This window comes from Periplaneta americana, chromosome 13 (genome assembly GCF_040183065.1).
Source record: "Periplaneta americana isolate PAMFEO1 chromosome 13, P.americana_PAMFEO1_priV1, whole genome shotgun sequence".
Classification (NCBI taxonomy): Eukaryota; Metazoa; Arthropoda; class Insecta; order Blattodea; family Blattidae; genus Periplaneta; species Periplaneta americana.
The window spans coordinates 124,581,632-124,605,040 of record NC_091129.1 but is presented as its reverse complement, the minus strand read 5'-3'; the positions used below and the strand labels follow the sequence as shown (position 1 = coordinate 124,605,040).

Below are 23,409 nucleotides of genomic sequence, written 5' to 3'. Positions count from 1 at the left end.
CGTATTTCTAGTATGTTTAAAATAAAAGAGGAAAGATAAATGTTGCTACTTTTCGTAATTTTTCTTTTCTTTATGCACGGAGGTACCAGAGGTGGTTGGAAATAGTGGAAAGAATGTAGGTAAGGAAATAAACTTAAGAGGCGGCAAACCACAAATGTTCTTGGCAATAGCTTGGTTGGCCGATGATGAAAATTTTGCGTGGGAGTAAACTGACATGGTACCGAACAAACAAATATAGCCTCCCGCATCATCATCTGGACGGAATTCTCTTCTTGGTGTTTACTCGCAGTTATATTTCTGCCCATTTTCTTTTTTTTAATTCTCTTTCTATCTTTTACAAATCTGCAATTTTGTTGAGGGCCTCAAAAAAAGCCGCCAGCTATAACCGTAATAACTAAGCAATGACGACTTTTCATCCGGTAGCTCCGTCCTTCCTCACCAATATATAGCCTACATATACCCACTCAGTACTGCACTTCATACATCTTTAAAAACAGTTAAAAGATTCCAAGAAGTATTTTCACCATTTACTTGCCTTCCTAGATGATAAAGTCAAAACGTTGGTCGTCTCTATTTCTGTGACACGGTGCAAACACAGAAAAATCTCTCATTACTGTATTGAGACATATTTTTTGGACGTTAAAATGCACATTAAACGTTAAAAGAGACACTTCAAAATTCTACAAAGCGTTGACTCAACCAGCATTATTTTATGGTTGAAAACTGGGCGGTGAGGAAGGGTAATCTAATAAGAAGAGAAGAGGCAGAGATGTCCTTGCATACTGTAGCAGGATTGTATATTTTGTTACTCATAAACGCGGAAATGAATGCATAACTAACATCATTCAACTCCGAACCTAGCGGTCCCGGGTTCGATTCCCGGTCAGGACGAGTTGCCTGGGTGAGATTTCTTCGGGGTTTTTCCCTCACTCCTATGGATGAATATCAGGTAACTTTATCAGGCGATTGGAACCCCACTCATCTTCGCCACTTCCTTTCCTCACCCATCATCCTTTCCTCATAATCCCGTTCCTGATTTTTCAGATCACTCTACAGGCGCCCTCCCGGAACTACTGGCTCTTTCGACCGGCCTCCGTGGAATGTAGGTAAATGACATTATATGGCTTCTGCAACGAGCACCCGAGGCGGACGTACTCGGGGGAGGAGTTTCGCCTCGGACCGACAGGGGGGCCTTGGGGGAAGTTGCCGAAGCAGGAATGGTATATGGATTTCTGTTGGCTGTAGGGACCTGTCGTCAGGGAGTCATGTGGTTGGGTTAGTCCGCATAGGGGCTGTATGGCACGCAACTCATTTCATATCGAGAGTTAGCACAATATATCTCAACAGTTCGCAGTGCTGGACCATCCGTGCCCCCCTCACTTAAATCCCTTTCCATTCCAACATCATTCAGAAATAATCGCGGAATATAATAGTAATAATAATAATAATAATAATAATAATAATAATAATAATAATGGCTCGGTGTTACCCGGTAAATAAAATCGTGTCGTAAACTAAGGAGAAATTAGTCGTAAAGGGATTTTGTTGAGAGAGAGAGGGGAGAGAGAAACTCTGCAGCTTGTTACACAGCATCGGAACCTACAGATGCAAATGTAGTTTGCAGTGCTGCAAAACATCGTCAGACAGCATCATAAAGACACACGTGTACACGGTTCATACAGACCGTTAGAGTTAATTACAATCAATGTCAGCCTCTCAGTTTATTTTTAATTGTGCGAAAAAAAAATCCCAGTCACTGTATCATTTAATAGCTCACAGATATGAGATTCGTTTCAAACGAAAGAAAATTCAACTCTCGTTGCAACGAAATATTGTAACACCTTTGCAATATTTTCTTGTTAGAACACTTATTTACTTAAATGATTTTTAAAGAGCCCGGAGATTCATTCCCTCCCTCACTTAGCCCTCCATCGGTTCCTATCCTTAGCAAGAGTAATCCAGTCCTTACCATGATATCCCACCTCCCTAAAATCTATTTTAATATTATCCTCCCATCTACGTTTCGGCTTACCCAAGGGTATTTTTCCCTCACGTCTACCGACTAACACTCTGTATGCATTTCTGGATTCACTCATATGTGCTACATGCCCTGCCCATCTCAAATGTCTGGATTTAATGTTCCTAATTATGTCAGGTAAAGAATACAATGCGTTGTGTAACTTTCTCTGTTCTCCTATGACTTCATTCTTCTTAGTCCTAAATATTTTCCTAAGCACCTTATTCTCGAACTCCCTTAACCTCTGTTCCTCAAAATTATAGTCAAAGTTTCACAACCGTACAGAACAACTGGTAATATAATTCTTTTATAAATTCTTTCAGTTTTTTTATAGCAGACTGGATGACAAATGTTTCTCGACCGAATAATTTCCCTTATTTATTCTGCATTTTCAAGATGAAATGTGTACGTGTGTATACGGCGATATAAAATATGTATGTATGTATGTATGTATGTATGTATGTAAAGTAATCCATGTCGCGACAACCCACGAAGGATCGCGACCGACCAGCCGACTTCTGGTCTCGCGTCCGCATGTATCAACAGAGATGAACGTTTATCCTTGCTGGTCTTGCCGTTACCTTGTTGACCGTTGGATCCGAGTTCGGACGTTTAAATCCGGCCAAGTGCGTTAAAATAATTAGCATGGCTTCCTCCGGGAGGTAAGTAGAGTTGTAGTTTCGTATATAAACCGAGCAGTCAAGTAGATGTCGGCTGTTCTATAAAAGGCGACAAGACAGGCTTATGACATGTGTTTTTATAACTGAATGAAATCGTTAATTTATAATTCGAAGTAAATTAACATGTTTAAGAATCTAAAAGGTGACATTTTTGTGAACTTAGGACAGCCTCAGAAGTTAACAAACGAACAGAAACAGAATGGTCTGTGTGCATTTTCTTACAACTTAGAAAGTGGATTGAACTTGTTTTTGGGGACGAGCTCTTCAAAACATTTCATGTTCACCTCCATCTCCTAAAAAGAACGATAGTCTCGCCAAACAGGAATTGCTTCTTCATAAAGAGCAACGTTAATTAATAGACACGTGTGTCTGTGTGTGGTTATGTGTGCGGGTGTAGAGAATTTTAATATTTCCCATTCATTACACTTTCTATTTATTTTATTGGGTTATTTTACGACGCTGTATCAACATCTAGGTTATTTAGCGTCTGAATGAAATGAAGATGATAATGCCGGTGAAATGAGTCCGGGGTCCAGCACCGAAAGTTACCCAGCATTTGCTCGTATTGGGTTGAGGGAAAACCCCAGAAAAAACCTCAACCAGGTAACTTTCCCCGACCGGGATTCGAACCCGGGCTACCTGGTTTCTCGGCCAGACGCGCTGACCGTTACTCCACAGGTGTGGACTACACTGTCTATCCGACAAACATTTCTTTCACTTTCTCATAATATATGTTGAGAGAATTGTGATACTGCAAAAGATTGATTTCACTATTTTCGCGCAATTATACTTAATCGAAATTTTTACTTTTAATAATATTTGTGGAAGAAAATTTCTGCTTACAATAATATATGTGGAACCTAATCTGTACACGAGTCTTGGGCAAGATTGTGAAACTAAGGCAAACTGTTCATTAGGGACGTATTTTCAAACCTTTTATTTTGCATTTTAATGATTAGTATAAAATTTCTGTATTTATGTAGGTTTCGCTGGATGGTCATTTGTACGAGGCACGTCCAGAAAGTAGATTTCCCGGGGTCGTTTAAAGAAAGAAAACACAATTTCATGGAAAGATTTATTGCAACAAATTCAGCAATTGTTGAGCCATTTTTCAACATATTCCCCACAAATGAGACATTTGTCATACCGTGGAATCAACTTTTGTATCCCTGTGTTGTAGAAGTCTCCGCCTGAGATCGGAAATGACCTTTACTCCACAGGTATGGACTTATTTATACTAAGTGAAGTATGTAAAACTTATAAAAGTCAGGTACAAACGTATGAGCAAAGCTGATGTTTGGTTGTAGTATCTACATACAAGAAATACAAGCTATGACACAGAAATGATATATAAAAACCTACCAAAAAAAAAAAAACACAAATACATTATACATTGAATCAATTTATTTAAATGTCATTTATAAGCACATGTTTAATTTTTTATTGGACTTAACTAAATTTTGTTGAATATTCAGGGTGCGTTTTGATTAGGAAGTTATTTATAATCTTTATCCTAGACTAATACTGTGCTTTAAACCTGCCGTTGTGAAAAATGTTTTCTCTTAATGGTGAATTAACGCAAACATAAGTAAATAGTAGCCTTTATATTCGTTACGATTTTTGTGATCGTACTTCAGTAATGTATATTAAACTCCGTTTCTGAAATTTGTAAAGTAATCTGCGCATTTGGATGTAGCGATGGGCGTAGCCTATCAATGTGGGAGTATGTTGCGTGCTGCATCGACTCGCGGCCGCTAAGGAGTAACTATTTTGTTTGCTTTCAGAATGCTGACCCGCGTAATTTTATCGTCGCGTCATTCTATAATTCTTTACTCTCATTATTTCCTGTAACTGAAAGAGAAAACTATTTTAGCTCCCTTCCGTATAGCCTACACAACTCGCATGCACGTGGGTCTCAGCTCTTGTATTTGCTTAAAGCTCTTTCAAGGGATGAAGGTTGGCGGTGCCACCCACGACTGAATCAGAGTTTATGGATCTTTAATTTATGCCGTAGGTTGTGTTGGGGGCAGGGATGGCTGACCTTAGGACTAATAATAGTTTGCAAATGTAATCGACATACATTTCTATAAACACACGACTTCCTGTGATGCGTTGAATCGCATGCTCGCGCGGTGACTGCTCCTCTGGTCGCCGCTGGAGGCCCTTACAACGCAGCTCCTACCACTTATGTAAGATTCAGGAATATTCCGTTAGTCATCATGGTCAAAATCCATTTGAAACATCGCATTGTTTGTTTTTGTGTAGCTATACACATGAACGACAGTGCGTCAGATTATCTTAACAACTTCATGTCACGACCAACTTATTCCGGGAACGGGTTTTATTTTATTTTTAATTTTTTAATGTTTGGTGTACTACAAAAAGTGAACTTTTCCAGCGTCCCTGATACAAAATAGAATGAACTTTTTAAATTCGAACTCTAAGGGAATTTGAAAACATTCGAAATGTCCAAAGTTAGAATAAATTAATCAGCAAAGCATTCTTTTATAATATTCGTATTAATAACTAATAATAAATGTGCTACATACTTTAACTTAAGTGCTGATATGCTTCATCTGTATGCTCATAAAACTTAGACTACCATTTTTAACAATCCACTACTCTCTCGGAAGTAAGTCCACATTTCCTACCAGAATGAAAAGCCGACTTCCCGTGGACCTAATATTGTAATCAAAATTTATTATCATGCCAACCTTGCTATGTATCTTAGTGATTATGTAACAATTTTTTGTTCACTGAGGAGCCCAATCAAGGCCTGCCCTCAGTTCAATGTCACACATTGTATATTTGTATTTTTTTAATTTACCGTAATGTATTTATAAGTGGTCTGTATAGCGCTAAATGCGTTGATCGAGCAATAAATTATATATATATATATATATACAGTATATATATCATATATCATATCATATCATATCATATCATATCATATCATATCATATCATATCATATCATATCATATATCATATCATATCATATCATATCATATCATATCATATCATATCATATCATATCATATCATATCATATCATATCATATCATATCATATCATATCATATCATATCATATCATATCATCGTTGTTCCTGCAATAACTCCTATGTAACATATTTATCGATTTTCAGATTTTTGCTCTATTAAATAACTTAATTAGTGATACAGCAAATAATAAAATCTCCTATATGTAATTATATTTCTTTCTTTCGAAAATGTAAGAATTCACTATCTCCTGTGCACGACTGCCATAGGATGAATAAATGTGTCTTTCTTCCTACTGAAAAATTGTATATTTTGCACATAGGAGTTATTACAAGAACAACGACGATATATCTCATATATTATATTATATTATATTATGTTATATATTGTAAAAACTTAGACTGCCAATAGAAAAAAAACAGTTCAACTTTATTTCCTAACGTTAAACTTGAGAATTCTCCATGCTTCGACATTGTGAATGCAGAAGAGCCAGTAACAATATTTCTGCACGTACTGTAATGAAGATTTTCACAATAAATTCGTTCTCCTCAAAGTTACTGACTGGAGGGTAAGAGGAATAGGAACACATACAACTGTAAACAATATAGTCGGTTCAATGTATTATGAGGTACTAAATTGCAACTTAAACATTTCTTCCCGTTACCTGATCTACTTAAATTTCGTGATTTTAAAGCTGTTAAGTTCACTTTACTACTGACAACACTTCCGCGAATACACGCATGTTATACAGTAGATATGACGATAGTTAATCATTTTCTAACTGCTGAGTTGGCACAATTTGACATGATTTACATTCAAATTAGGCACTGTAAGAAACTGAATTAACTAATTCAGGCGGCATATTATTTGCTGTCAGTTAATGGAAAATAGTACGATATCTGTTAACAGCAGTAATTTCCTTTTCTGTTACACTATCATTATTAAGTTTAAGAATATAATTTGAATTCCGTAAATAATTAATAACTGAGATTGCCACGAAAATCCTTAGGGATTCTGTAGAATTCCAGGTATGACATTATTTTGTCGTAAATCAATGAATAGAAGACATTTTCGTCGAAACCAATGAAGTACAGGTACTGACTTCGAATATTATTCAAATGTAAGATTATAAAAATTCGAATTAAGTGTTAATTTTTACGTTGATTTAAATAGGAATTTCAAGAGGAATAAATATGTATTCGAATTACTCAATGTCGAATTAACCACTATACTGTATCTCTGTAACTACTTGGGTTTGATAAAAAGTAATGGCAACAGTTCGATATTTCTGACATGGCTTTATTCATAGGGGTACAACATTTACGTACCTTCTATATAGTCGCCCCCCTTATTTATTACTTTTGCCAAATGTTTGGAAGGCGTCGTACACCATCAGCGCGTCCATCTTTGTTGATGTTCCGTATTGACCGCCCTAAAGCACGGATAAGTTCATCTCTGGTATTGTACGGGTCCCTCGCAGTGGTTCTTTCAATTTGGTCTTTGGTGAAAAGATCGTAATCGCATGGATCATATCGGGTGAGTACGGAGGATGTTCCAGGATCTCCCATTGCCAGCGACGCAAGAGGTCCTTGACAGCAGCAGCGGTATGATTCTTTGCATTAACATGAAGAGTGATGGGGTTCTGTACCCTCAAGTGTCGCTGTTTTCTCCTGAGGGCTGGACGAAGGTGGTGCTGCAGGAACCTGCAGTAGTAGTCCGCGTTTACCGTCTGCCTTGGAGGTACAGCGTGGTGCAGTATTACCCCATCAGTGTCATACGCCACAATGAACATCACCTTCACAGCACTTCCAACAAGGCCTTCCCGAAACGCTTTAACTCATCGTGCTACTGGCAACGCTGCATCGCCACATGCTTCACGCAGTCCCTGAAAACATTCTTGTGCACTACGACCTCGTGCCACTTCAATTTTGATCCAGGAACGTTGCTCTAGTTTTGTAAACATGATCTGAGGGCGCTCGCACTATCCCTATGAAAGTCAACTTTCTACACACTGCAGTAGATTGACAGAGTACTGTCGCCGCTGGCTACACTAACTCATCTAACAGTCCTTGTTCATGCCCATACAGCTGGCAATTCTCGAACGCACCATCGTCACGTGACAGCAGTGTTGCCATTACTTTTTATCCAACCTATGTAATTTTATGTATGCCATCTGTTTTCTCGTGTACAGTGATTTATCCATGAATGATGGACGTTAAATTATTAATATTCATTAAAAGTCTTAATGTGGTTTTTAACGACGCTCTCTCAACTGCGAGATTATTAAGCGTTGTTGGATTTGGTGATAACGAGATTATATTTGTCGAGATAAGAGAGGGAAACCTAGAAAAAAAAACAATCGGATAATAAGTCCAAGTGGATTCGAATCCAAACCCGAGTGAAGCCTAGTTACATGAGCTCAACTCCCGTTTCCCTGAGCCATGCCGTGGCTTAATGGATGTTTTTGCAATCAACAACATGCTTTGACGATTTACTGCAAACAAAATGCAGCTATTTTGGTTGTGATTCTTTGTATTACATTAAACTGACAAATGACATTTTATAGTTCGTGTCACGCGATGTATAGATAGCAGAAAGGTTGCTGTTTCCAAAATGATCGGTATTACGGGTAAATAGCTCTAAGCCTCACTTGTTATGCTTGAACGAATTTACGCAAAAGCATTTTTTTAACTGCTGCACTCATTCAACGATTTCATTTCAATACTGTTCAATTGAATATTGTTGCTTACTAGACAAGAAAGTGATATACTTAGAATCTCATTATAAACCTTTTTGATATTTTAATTGTGTTTAAGTAGAAACCATTAAAATGGCTACAATATACAAATATACCTACATTTTATATGAATTTATGCATAAATATAATAATTCCATTCATATAATTAAATAATAAATTTGTAAATAAAGTCAGATAACTTTTTCGGGAGTTATAAACAGTATTTTTTTTTTTTTTTTGTGAAATCCAGAAAACGAAAGTTTATCCTCAGATTTGGATGCATAGTAAGTGATTTCATATATGAGAATCTTCTGGAAGATAGTTTAAGAAATTAAACTACTAACGGGAATCATTCACGACATGATAGGTCTAAGTGAATAGTTGTGAAACCCGTAAAGTGCATAGTGAGAAAGTATTGCATCTCCGTGACACCAATTGTTTCGAAACTGTGCCTCTCTTTCAGAACACAGAGAAATGGAATCCATTGTTATCATTTTATTAGTTTACGCGAATATTGAACGAACAACGAAGAGGGCGAACTTTTATATTTAATCGCGGTGTTATGTTTTCCATGGCGTGCTTTCTGAAAGCAGTCTAATTCCTAAGAGCTCAGCCTTGAGGCCAATATTCTTCCTCTGCGTATGGCAAATCCTTACAGCTTTGTGAATAAGGTCATAACCTCTGACAGGTTCAACCATCACGATCCACGATCGTATGCTACCATTGCATGGCAACCTCCTTATCTTGCTTCGCCAGCGAATGCATTCAACACGGGTTATAAAATCGGTTCCTTTAGTGTACATCCAAGTCTGAATATAAAAGTGAAAAGCCGACTAAACCGTTGGCAAGAATAAATCTAATGGAAGGAAAACTTTTGGGAATATATTCGAGGAATTACAGTCTGTGAAGAGTTTTCCTCGAACGAATACACACGTGTCTTGCTGCGACCGATTCTAGACTCTTTCGAAATCTCCTTCTCGTCACTAATTCGTAGTCCTTTGATAATAATCTCTCCGACGCGACGCGTGAATTACAATTGCTGTTGTAAACGTCGTTGAACAATATGTGAATAAATGAGGCATATATGCCTAGGTACAAGGTGGAAGGTATTCCATGAGAGTCCTTTTAGGGAACCAATCCTGAGAATAGCAGGAATCGAAGTCCTGTGCCATTTTGTTCCTTTGCGCTAAGATTATTCAGAAATAATTATTTCACATGATTTTGATTTATCTTTTAAACACATGTGCAAATACACATTTTATGATCGTCTTTACATTCGAGTTCTCAATTCCAAAAATAATTTTGCATAATGTTTCTGTCACATTTGCTCTTTAGGAGAAGTTTAATTGAATTAATTTATTAATAAATCACTTTCAGTAATGGATGTTTGACAATGGTATTAACAGAAGCGTGTCTCAATCTATGAAGACCTGAATACCGCAGGACATAAGGGCAATCACCTCGTGAAACAGGTCTGATGTTTTTTTTTTTTTTTAATTTTTTAGTTGGTTATTTAACGACGCTGTATCAACTACTAGGTTATTTAGCGCCGATGAGATGGTATTTGGCGAGATGATGCCGAGGATTCGTCATAGATTACCTGGCATTTACCTTACGGTTGGGAAAAACCTCGGAAAAGACCCAACCAGGTAATCAGCCCAAGCGGGAATCGAACCCACGCCCGAACGCAACTTCAGACCGGCAGGCAAACGCCTTAACCGACTGAGCCACGCCGGCGGTCGGTCTGATGTTGATATTAACTACATAACCGCCCTCACTGCTGTAAAGAAGGGCTGTTTCTAGTGCTACAGAATTTACAGCGATGTTGCATTTATTTTTAGAAGGAAAGTAGATTTCTCACTAAATGAAAAGAAGTAAAATAAAATGGAGAAGAAAATTTCATTGCTTTCATATTAATTTACTCTGTGAAGTTACTGTCACTGAATACCTTCCACTCTGCACAAGTATATAGGTACATTAATAAACATAGCAGTCTAAAATACCGGGCCTCAGTTTGTTATTTTTATAATCATTATTTGTTGCGAATTTGTTTTTTCGACTTTTGGTGTGGAAAGCCGAGATGATGCGTTATTTATATTACCGAAATAAATTCGGAATGGTATGGAATTAAATCTGTGTTGTGTTATTGTTTCTTTACAGAGGAATATTTTATTCTTTGAGTTGTTTTCGATTTATTTATTTATTCATATTTTTATTTTTAGTTTTCGATGAACTGCAGAATTTGAGGGTATTTCCGAAGGGACTTTTCCTCCCAGTGACTATCAACTACTGGGCTCGGAAGAAATATCTCGATAATAAAATTATTTTTGACATCATCCTGTGTTGTTTCCATACTCTTGGTGTATATCATCATAAATATTGTTCGTCATTTTGACTTGAATCTCGTGTGTGAATAAAAATAGAATAATTTGCATGCCAAATTGTTTAAATGCAAATTTTATTTAATTAAATACAATACCAAATTATCTTAAATTTTCACTCTAATAATGAAAATTGTATGTTTCGCATGGTTTGTTCGTACTTTTGTGTACAATTACAGTTAATTGTAAGTGATGTGCTCTTCCTCGCATTTTAATTTAACTCATCCAGGTAAAATTTTCTGGAAGAAACGCTGGTGGACTCCCATGAAATATACGCTAAACATGTCTCTTGATTGGAAATCGAAAATAGTTTATAGCTATAAAGGAAGAAGTAGGTAAGCTATTGAAAAGACTGAATGCGCCATTTTCGAAAACTTAAAAAAAATATTCTCTTATCCGCTTACATACTGTCCCGTTTAGACGGGATAATTTTGACTCGTTTCATTATACGTCACCGAAATACCGTGCTTTGTGTATTACGTTTTTGCTTCGTTACAAAATATGTGTAGACGTTGCAGATAGACTAGCTAACCGATCTCATTCGCTTTGTCTCTCATATCTCTCTACGCAGACAGTAACAGGGCTCTTTTAAACTGTGATCTGTCGTCATTAATGGCGTCGGATCGATTCTGCTGAAACTGTCATGTAATTTCGGATCTCAGTCGTTTTATGTTGCAGTGAACGCGGTTGAGAATCATAAAGCAAAATGGTAGCCATGTTAATTTGAATGTCATATAATTCATGATTAGGGCCATGAATAGGATTAGATTTAAATACTTCGACTATGACCCCATTGGTCGTGATGTTTGTTAAAGTATTGTTCTGAAATTTTCAAAATCGCATTAGAATGCACTACATCTTCAAAGTAAACGAGTGTAATTCGAACAGACTCGTTTACAATTGTGTTGCTCTTAAAGGTGTATTTTTCCGTTACAATAATGGTTTTCAGTAAATATCTTATTTAAGAGTTGAAAGTAGGCAAACAAGCAGGCAATTCTTTATCTGACAATCCTTTCAGGATAAACTTAATACCGTAATACCGGAACGTTGGAGTGTCAACGGCAAGGGAAACTACAGGGTGATCCGTTTTGGTATGGATGAAATAAAAACACCCTAAAACATTTACTACTGAACTTCATTTGTTGAAACTTTCTGCATACAACACTGAAAGATGGGAGATTCCTCAGAGCTCAACATGACTCCCATTGCGCACCCTGCATAACTCATAACGGTGATGCAATTCAGCCCATGTCCGTTGTAACATAAGAGGGGTGATTTGTTGAAAAGCTTGAGTAAGTTTTACTCTCAGATCATCAATGTTCCTGGGTTTCTGTGAATAGACAATGTCTTTAACAAAACCCTACACGAAGAAGTGAGGAGGTGTTAGATCTGGGACCAATCCAAGACATAGCTGCTTCTCGTACTGGGTTTCGCCTGCGACCTCCTGCATGTTTTTCAATACAGAACCTGTTTATACAAATGTTTGATACCACAACATTATGAAATCGTATTTAGGTACATTACGCACACCATACTCAGGGCGAAATTCTCTTTGAACTCCTTTAACACTCTCAAATTTAGCATACCAAAGAACACATTGTGCCCGCTGTTGATTTGTAGTAGCCATTTTAATCATCTACGATTTTCATTTGTCCTTTCAGATTACGCATTGTTGATTGCCATATATGGAAACTCCCATCTTTTAATCATAATATAGCCAGCAAGATATTTTTTCTACTCTCATAATAGCTTTATAATAATAAATTAATATCCATACCTAAAGGGATCAGACTGTAAATTAATCAGAGAAAGTCTGCCTTTAGAAAATTTGTCCACCGCAGTCTGTGTGTAGTGAAAACGACATTTATGACAATAAAATTTCAGCGCATTACTTCTACAGTAGGACACTTGGGTTCAAAATCGAAGTACTCGGCGATTGACCAAAATTCCGAGTGCTATTATTACCAACACAGGTGTGCATGACATTCCATTTCGCCTTCTAACACAACTGGTTGGCGGTGGTGGTGGTGGTGGGGGGGGGGGCAGCGGCGGCGGCGGCGGCTCTGTGACTTTATTAAGTACCGTGGCTAATCAGTAATTTCGCCAATAGGTATGAAGGAGAAAGGTTTTAGTCAGATGAACTCGATAGACCGTGAAGGGTGGCGGAAGGGAATTTAGGGCAACAGCTGAAGAGCGGAATAGCTCTCAAAAGAGAAGTACAAAGTGACGGGAGAATAATGAGTAATCCACTCAAACTTAAGTACCTCAAACATCGTCTTTGGCCACAGAAAATTTTACTCGAGTCTCACCATGATTTGAACCTCAATCTTCAGCTTGGAACGGTCTAGATTTCCAGATAACGATGTCCCTTCCACCACGTATAAGATAATTCCTTTCTTTCATACTAATGTGCATACTTCGGCTAACCGTCAGATTTAGCTTCAGGCGCTCCTCTAAAATATACTCCCCCCTACTCTCTTTGAAACATTGTTGAAGACGAGGCAGTGAGTAAGATGACGTACCATTCTTATTCTTGCCTTCAGCGCAAGTACAAGGTCCTTCTCATTAACCTCAAAACTGTTGTTAGGAAAAAACTATCATTATTGTCTGAATTCAGCTTTCTCTCGTGTTGCTTTTCATGCTCACTTGATAATTCTTATATTATGTTTAAAAATCCTATGTTCTCTACCTGGCGTGGTTCGCAAATAATACAACATTTGGAAAGAAATAGACTGTGTATTGTTGTTAGTGACACAACTCATCGGACCTGGAACTTCTAGACAGTTTGGCGGGGGGGGGGGGGGAAGGTGGTGGTTGTTGTTGAGGGTGGTAAGTCTAGCGGTGCCGCGTCTGTGACTTAAACGCTAGCGAGCTGGTCTATCATCCACTACTTTCCAACAAGAGGCCACTCTTACCTTCCATGCGATAGAGGTTTCAGCATGGTAAAAAAAATAGGATGGTGGATGGAATATATTTGCTGAAAGGATATACATAGTTAATAATAAAATTCAGCACAATCACGAATTTCGAAATGAAAGTACCCAAAACAGAAGAGGGGATGAATTTTCGAAGTTCTTCCGAAAGAATGCTATTTCTGAAGAAACTCAAGGAATGGATACACCTCGAAATAACAGACAGCATTTTCTTGTAACACAATTAATGCAGTTCTGCTAATCGCATGCAATTTAGGATGGTGTTAGAGTTAGGCCATGTATTGATGAAGCAGAGGAGCACACATTCCAACTGATTGCAGTATCCTTAATTTCACTCACACCTTCAGATCAGGCTTATCAAGATAATGTGCCTATCAATGAGAAACAAATGCCAGATCTAAGGCGAATTCAGGTGTTCTACGAGAAGAAGAAATCGTGCAGGATTTCTACTCTGATGTGTAGACCTACAATATACCCACATGCGACATTGAATAAATCATTTCTGTGGAGTAGAAAGACAAACAAAATGAAACGTATGTATGACTTTATTGATTTTTTACTTTGTTGTACCTTTTCAGTCAGAAAAGTAGGAATAAAATAATAAATTGTGCTTATTTATCACAGAATATTGAGAAAGCCCACATGTCTGGTAAACAAATTCTAATTTTATCTTAGTAAGAGAGATAAGAATTAGTCACAAAATGTGAGCATATGCCCATCAACATTCATTTTAACTAAAAGTGTTAAGAAAAAAATAATTTGAGCACAAATCTAGGACCTGAGATGCTTTTTGTATCTCCTGAAAAGTTTAGTTTTCTAGATATGTGAGGTTTCTCAATATTCCGGGTTCATATGGAAACAATCAAATACGTATATTGAAATAAATTTAATTAAATACAATAATGGAATATGAAACTCACCAAGAGTGAAGAATGAAACTGGCATGATGAATATGCTGAAGGAGGGGTAGGAGGATTATGTGTTACGTTGATGTAGATTTGTTACTCTGACAGTGAAAAATTGTAGAAGGGAAAACGATTATGGTTAAAAAAAACTCAAATCTAAATATGTCATTTTTTTAGTTCAAGGGGGGGGGGGGAAGGGAAGGATTCTGTTGGGCAAGAAACAGCTGGCAGGTAGTTTTGCGTAGATTCAAGCTCGGGATTATTTAATGTGCCATAAATGTAAACTCGGGTCCTCCAGTTTTACTTCCTTTCCAAAGCAAGAGGTAATTCATTAAAACTGAGTGTCGATCCTTGAACTTCGGATCCATTGGCAAGTATGGCACCGAGGATGACTGAAGACACGTCTTAAAATTTTTAAACCATCTCAGTTTTTAGTAGTACCATGTCAGCATGGTTTTTCTAAGCTCAAAAAGTATCCAACATAACTTTAATCAAAGCAGAAGGCAAATGATATTTATGTTCATATGTAAGAATATTTAAAACAGAAGTTAGCATTTTGATTTAGCAGTTAAGTTTATGTAAACAGGATAGAAAGTCGTAAGCGTTTGATATGAGAGACACCTTTGTGCTCTCTACAGCTTGGTTCTTTAAGGACAAGTTTTGTTTATGTAACAATAAAAAGACGAAGTTTAAGTTATAGAAGCGGAAGACTTTTGATTCAGCGTTGACGTCAACAGGTCCGTCTACTTTACCCACGCTGCATTTCTGGTTCGGTAACCAAGGAAGAAATACATCCTGTTCGTAGTTATTAAGTAATGGCGTATGTTATTATGAACAGGCTTGTTTCTTTTTATATTTGGGATGAGCGCACGTCATATTTCCTTTGTAGCAAGTAATACTACATTGTAATGAATTATAATATGCCTTAGCAGCAGCAGTAGTGGTAGTGGTGGTGGCGGCGGCGGCAGTATTTAAATAACCGAGGTTATTCGGCGTCGAAATTCAACGTGGGTGAGAAATAGACAGCAGGTCGTCCTTGCAAATACTTCCGGCGGGAAATTTTATTCATAATCAGTCCTGGTAGAATTGATTGTTTCCAGTGACGTTATTTTTTCTAGACAGAGACAAGGGTATCAGCACTTGAAAGTAATTTAAGTTATGTTTTTTGATATGTGCCTTTACAATAAAGTTATATTTTTCATTTTAGAAGGGTAAGGTACAGAGAATTGAAAAATAAATCTGGAAAATGGCTTTGTGTTATTAAATAAGTACTACTTTTTTCGCATATCTGAAATCAGTCATTTTAGATAGGCCTACGTAGCTCATGAGTCCTTGTCTCGTTACGGTATGGATTATGGGTGGACGATGGAACAAGACTGCACGCACTTGGGTCACTGATGTAAACCCGTTGTGCAACCTCCATAATTATTTCTGACGTGACTGCAAAACGGCCAAATAATTTTGCCCCGGTTCTCTCTTAGGAACAGGATTTTTTATATGTAACTTAAATCTGCAACACTGGATTCCTAGCTTTACTTTCCTTCTAAATCCATCCATGTTAAGGATTTAACTCTTAAAATCCATTGCCCACGGCCAGCTTTTAACCCTTAATCCTCACAACTATTGGATCTCCTAGACCGACCAAGTCCGTGCTTTATCTAAAAACTAAGCTAACTATTATGCTCCCAAGTTAAATTTTGCTTCTCATGAATGTAAGAGACGAGCGCTAGTAGCTCTAATTGCTCTAGTTGTTAGTGTACAACCTACTGTTTCGTCTGTGAGTGAGGTCATGTTACAAGATATAATGTAATGAGAGATAATACGTACAGTATATATAATGTGTGTAAGAAGTACGGTGCATAATATTAACACTTAAATAAATAAATAGATAAACAAATACATTTTAAAACACTCACCAGGTTAATGACATCCTTGAGCTTGAATGTTACTGAGAATTTCAGTGATGTCCAAAGAGAAGTTGTTTGTAGATACACGCAAACAGACCTGCAGATGTGAATCAGTTAATCGTAATCGTGCTTTGTTCTCTAGGTATTTCATAAGTGAGAAAGCTTTTTCGCATAGATACGTCATCCTGAACATAGCCAGACATTTGAGAGAAACACTCCGCAGTATTTGGATCAGAGTGATCACGTATCAAGAGTTCTTGGAATACGTAGTAAGAGATATGTTGCAGCGCTGGCTGCCGAGGATAGATACTTCCTCATAGAGCAGTAGTGTCAGAGTTGTAAGCTCCGAAACCGGTTGTGGTGCTAGAGACGTCCAGTCGGAGCGTGAACTTGCTTATTTCTGTGGAAGCACCGGAGCGCTCCGCTCCGTTTAGGCTGTGTCTGACAACACTGTCATAGGATGATGGTGGTTAGAAGGTAAGCTCTTCGTTAGATCAACGAGAACGATGAAGTGAGAAAGAACTGATGAACTGACAACAGAGAAAATTATCTTTGTTCACCAAAAATTGTATTTTACTCTATTGCAGAAGTGAAAAAATAATTAAATATCTAAATATAATCATAAGCTTTTTCTGTGTTGTGTTTTCTGTTAGAAAAATCTTCATTTCCCTCTCATGTTCGACGCCAATAAGGCCTACACATATATGCGCTTCCGGATTCATGATGCTTAGAATTTATATCAACTTACTTACTAACTGGCTTTTAAGGAACCCAGAGGTTCATTGCCGCTCTCACATAAGCCCGCCATCGGTCCCTATCCTGAGCAAGATTAATCCAGTCTCTATCATCATATCCCACATCCCTCAAATCCATTTTAATATTATCCTCCCATCTACGTCTCGGCCTCCCCAAAGGTATTTTTCCCTCCGGCCTCCCAACTAACACTATATGCTTGTCTGGATTCGCCCATACGTGTTACATGCCCTGCCCATCTCAAACGTCTGGATTTAATGTTCCTAATTATGTCAGGTGAAGAATATAATGCGTGCAGTTCTGTGTTGTGTAACTTTCTCCATTCTCCTGTAACTTCTTCCCTCTTAGAAAAATTAAATAATACTCATTGTGAACACCCCCACTGATATCCAGCAATTGACTCTAAAAGCGTGTCGGATGAGCATGAGGTGTGCAGCAGCGTTTAGTTCTTCCAGAAAATTCTAATGAGAATTTTGCATTATGATTGAAATAGGGGTGAAAGCAGGTCGTTCGTGAGAAAAACAGTCTGTGGCAACACAGACCTAAAGAAGTATATAATTCATTCGTTTATCCATCATTCCTTCATACATAATAAGAATTTACCCAAAATCGGTTTTGACGATTTCTTCAGAATTTTTAGAAGTAACCGTGTGTAACAGTATTTTTTTCAGAAGCGATTATCGCAGAGGAAGTATGTAAAGAATTAAGCCTGTGATGTAAAAGTATCTTCAGATCAGCAACTAGACATGATATGGGTATGTACTGTACGTAACGTGAATTACTGTAAAAGACTAGCATAATCCTACTCGCTTTCTCGTATGCCTGTGTGCTTGCAAGAAGAAGGGAAGAGACAAAGTTTGTGTACACTACGAGTATACTAATATAAGGAGTTTCTTGACATGAATCAATCTTTAGGTGTTCTGTCTGCTGGTAATTACGAAGTAAATCGTCCATAGTATTTATTAACCTGAATGTAGATGAAGTAATTGAAATTTACTTTAACGCCAACCATACCCATACGCACATCATCATCGTCATCATCATCATCATCATCATCATCATCATCATCAATCAGCCATACAGGTTATAGTCCAAGAAGGACTGTTACGGTCCACAAAAGTTTCCAGCCCATCTCTTCATTGAACGTCCAGTTGATCTCCTGCCTCTAGGTTGGTAATGCAGGATTGCACGAGGGATTCTAGTTCTAGACATACGCCTCACATGCTGAAGCCAGTTATCTTGATAATAACATATGTCTACTAATATAGAGTTCATTTCAAGTTCCTTTAAGATGCCTTCATTTCTTTTATGATCCCACTTAGTATAGCCAGCTGTTATGAATCTCATTTCACTAGCAGTGATTCTACTTACGCCATATTTCCTTAGAGTCCATGCTTCACTTCAATAGCGCAGGACTGGTCGTGCTAAGGTTTTATACAGACGAGTGCGGGTATATCGCTGAACTAGAGATAGTTTCATGATTTTATTTATGATGCCCATTGATTTATTATACTGTAAAATTTTCTCATGAATGTCTAAATCTGCTAAGAAAGATATTTTGTAGCCAAGATATTTAAATTCCTTAACTCTTACCAAAATACTTCCATTAATATAAATCTTGCTAGGAACGGGCTCTTTGCCACAAAAAGCCATAATTTTAGTTTTGTCGGTAGAAATGTCCGTGGAGTATTTATCTGATATGAGTTTCAAATTGTATATGGACCTTTGTAAATCGACCTCTGAACAAGCTAGCAAAACTAAATCATCTGAAAATAACAATACGTCCAAATTTAAATAGCGGTTTATTGTACTATATAAATGAGCAAAATGCCTGCGATATGTTTAAAGAGTGTTTCTCTGGTCACATTGATGGTCATTTGTTCCTCCGACCTATCAGGAAAACGATCGCAGATAATATGAAGGTGTTTGCATGTTCATGATGTGGCACCACAGGAAGACGCACTACATTCCATGCAGGTCGAGGCAAAGTGGTTTCCTTGCAGTGTGGCGTAGAGGCTCAGTCTCCGACAAAACCTGCGAAATACGGAATTAGCAAAGCGACTGTGAAGCATGTACTCTTAGCGGGCTTCAGTTTACCATGCTGTCATTAATAGGACATGTCATATCAATTGCTAATAGATTTGTTTCAGAGTCGTTTTATTGAAGTTCAACTAAGCAAAACGAACCATCTAATTAAACGTCATTCGACGAACTAACCAAATTAACAAAACCAATCGACGAAATTAAACATCCATCCAACCAATTCAAATCAATATGTATGTTATGTTATGTTATGTTATGTTATGTTATGTTATGTTATGTTATGTTATATTTTATATTTAACGACGCTCGCAACTGCAGAGGTTATATCAGCGTCGCCGGATGTACCGGAATTTTGTCCCGCAGGAGTTCTTTTACATGCCAGTAAATCTACTGATATGAGCCTGTCGCATTTAAGCACACTTAAATGCCATCGACCTGGCTGAGAATCGAACCCGCAACCTTGGGCATAGAAGGCCAGCGCTACACCAACTCGCCAACCAGGTCGACTGTATGTATGTATGTATGTATGTATGTATGTATGTACGTACGTACGTACGTACGTATATATGTACAGACGTAGACAAATTATTAGCAAAGTGTACGATTTTTGTGACATATTTTTACAAAATCTGACTTCTCAATTTAGACTACTGTTGACATTTTTATGATTATAGTACTCAGAATTATGTAAAAATGTCAACTGCAGTCAAATTTGAAAAGTCAAATTTTGTAAAATTATATCATAAAAATCGTCAGTTTTGCTAATAATTTGTCCAGTCTGTATGTATGTATGTATGTATGTATGTATGTATGTGCCGCTAGTGCTTGCTTATAGACAATCAAACCCATATGAATGAATAGCACGCTGTAAAATCGTCCCCATTTTTTAGAAACTGGGAAAATATTAAATCTATTATTAGAGGCATAGGTCCAAACAATAGTGTGAAATGGAAACCGTCACGGTTAAGGAGAACAACGTATTTGTACATGAGCTAAGTTGTAAAGCAAACAATGGCTGTGACATGAAATTCCTTTCATTTCCAGCCGTCGCGGGAAATAACGCTTCTCTTTGTTGATGTGACAGGTTGGATCGTGAGATTTACAGTATCACTGCGTTGCAGCAAAAAAAGATAATAAAAAATAAATAAAGAACGTAGTCATGGGCTAGCTAATAATGTTATGTAACACGTCTTGCCATTCCCCATAATAGACGGAAATAAACTTGCAATAAATTTCTAAGGATGCGGGAAATCCCCAATAGGTAGGTGTAACTTAAGGTTTCCTGCATGTTCTTGTGAATTCGTGCATTAAGGGTACTACACCGCGACTGCAATTAAATATCGAACAAATCGCAGCAACAACGGTGCTGTTCGCCAAAGAAAAGATTATAGCTGTGAAAGTCGTTTTTAATATAGCTGCGTGTTCTGTGCCGAAGGTTAGTACATTCCTCACTAATAACGTTATAAAGAATTCTTAGTAAGTACACTACTAAATATTATATTTAACTTGTGCATAAATTATGATACCGGTGGCAACTTTCATTATTTCTCGGCAAGGGCGTACGCAAGTGGGTGATTACCGGGTTTAACCCCCCCCCCCCTTGAACTTAAAAAAAAAAATATATATATATATATATATATATATATATATTTGGATTTGTGTATTTTTATATCTATAATCGTTTTTTCTTCTCTAATTTTTCACTGTCAGAGTAACAAAATCTACATCGACATAAGACATAGGCCTATTACCCCTCCTTCAGTATATTCATCATGTCAGTTTCATTCTTCATCCTTGGTGAGTTCCACGTTCCATTATTATGTTTAATTACATATATTTCAATATATTGAATTGTTTCTATGGATTTTGCTGTTAAGTAAAACTGTTTTACCTGTCATATACAAATAACTTTGAATATATATATATATATATATATATATATATATATATATATATATGATTATCGTGTAAGTGTAATAATGACACAAGCATTTTATATTATACAACATTAAACAAAAGTTACAATTTGTTAAGAATTGGAGGGCTGCGGAAAAAATTATGTTTCAAAGATTTTATAAGGATATTCATGAATATGTTTTATTAGAACATAGTATAATATTAATGTATATATCGTAACGTAAATTCTGCACACGCCACTGATCTCTCTCATATAAATTTTTACACAAGATGAATTAGTAGCAAGATTAGTTTAGAAACAGAACGTAATTTTTATTTCCTTATTCTTTATTCAATAGATAGGAGTACAGTCGAAGCGCTTTCCTGGTAGTATTCTTAGAACCATGCATTCAACTTTCTCATTCGGGGAAGTGTTGTGAAGCTGCAAAGAATCTATTTCGAGATTAAAATGTGCACGTCTTGAACACCATTGATACCGAAATAGTATATTACGATACAAAGTTGAGAAGTGCTTTTTACAAAATCGAGGAAAAGTTTGAAAAACGAGCAGAACAAATTTTTCAGTTTCCGAGATTTTGTAATACACTTCACAAACTTTTATTGTATAACATCTTTTGCAGGATTATATTTTTAAAATTGCAAATACAATATATATTTTGCATTGAAAATTTAGAGCAATGTTATTCCAAAGCCTTCGCAAAACTGTACTGTAATGGTAACTATGTAACAATAAGTGCACTGTAATTGGTCTATTGCAGTATATAGTTTTGTGTTATGGAGAATAGTTTCCTTAGCAACAAGTTTTCTGTGTGGGAACTCTAACATAATAATAATAATAATAATAATAATAGTAATAATAATAATAATAATAATAATAATAATAATAATAATGCTTTATTTTTTTGGCAAAGTTAAGGCTGTGAGGCCTTCTCTTCCATTCAACCATAGGATAAAAAGGAAATAAAATTCAAGACCTAACAACAGTGGAGATGTAGATACAACCAAAAACACAATCGTGCAAATAAGTGGTTTGAACATTAAAGTGTGCAATTTACAAATGCAGTTGGTTTTTTTAAGATGAGGTCAGAGGTCCTATATTGTCAATGTTAAATTATTAAGTTTTAAGTGTCTTTATGTCAGCAAGTATTACCGATATCTCTATGAATTTTTTTTTTTTTTTTTTTTTTTTTTTTGCTTTTTCTTTATTATCTTAAAAGAGCCAAGCTCTTGTTAAAAAGTATACTTTGTGAACCTAAGTTATGATTTTTTGTAACAGACTACATTTTCAGGAAACTAAAATTACAATAAAATCACGAACAAAGATGTTTTTATCCGAATAACCTATTCAATCACTTCACACCTTTCTACTAGCATGTCATATCTGCGATCATGGAAATTTCAAAATACATACAGTCCCAGTCAGTTCCCTTGAGGGGGACCTGAGTGAAGTCTCTGAAGGACGGCCCGCTATACAAAGAAAGACGAAATTCCGTGTTAACCATTTTATCCAAAACAACAAAAGACTGCTGGAGTAAAGGCCACATATTGGGTCGCTTTCTCCAGTGCAGAAGATAATAAAATTATAAGATGTATTGATATTTCTAAATATATTTACAATATATAAAACGCTGTAAATATAAAAAATACATAATAATTATGATGTAGGTTTTTTTAGTTCTTAAGGTCCAATTTATATTTTTTTTAGGTTCAACAGAATTTACATATATGACTCTTATGACCATGATTCGGAAAATTATCTAAGAAATTTTGAGTTTAGAAGTAAAGAAAAAAAAATAGTTACAATCTATGAATCCGGTCCGTAGATATTACAGACCATCCCCACATTGTAGCGGATCTCGTCAGACTGCCCCTTGGCTCCTCCGGATTTTAACAAGACATTCTTCTTCTTCTTTGGCACTACGGCCCTTGTAGTCTAGCCTTGGCCTCCCTTAGGATCTTGGTCCATTCCTGTCCAACCAGAGCCTTCTGCCTCCATCTTCTCATGCCTAGAGTCCTTAAATCTTCCTCCACTCCATCCAACCATCTTAGTTTCTGTCTGCCAATATTGCGCCTGCCTTCTGGTTTTGTGTTTAGAATCTTTTTTGGTATTCTCTGATCATTCATCCTAATTACATGT

General features: G+C 36.8%; 1 protein-coding gene across 4 annotated transcripts in view; it reads left to right on the top strand.

The window, feature by feature from the left end:
* Positions 1-23,409, top strand: part of LOC138712369 (E3 ubiquitin-protein ligase RNF19B-like) — a 365,180-nt gene that overhangs the window by 144,832 nt on the left and 196,939 nt on the right. Inside the window, exon 1 of one of the 4 annotated variants that reach the window (XM_069844043.1) lies at positions 16,896-17,036. The exons of the other annotated variants lie outside the window; for them this stretch is intronic. The gene's annotated coding sequence lies outside the window, so the exon portion shown is untranslated. Of the gene's footprint in view, positions 1-16,895; positions 17,037-23,409 lie in introns of those variants that run through there. 4 annotated transcript variants of the gene reach the window in all.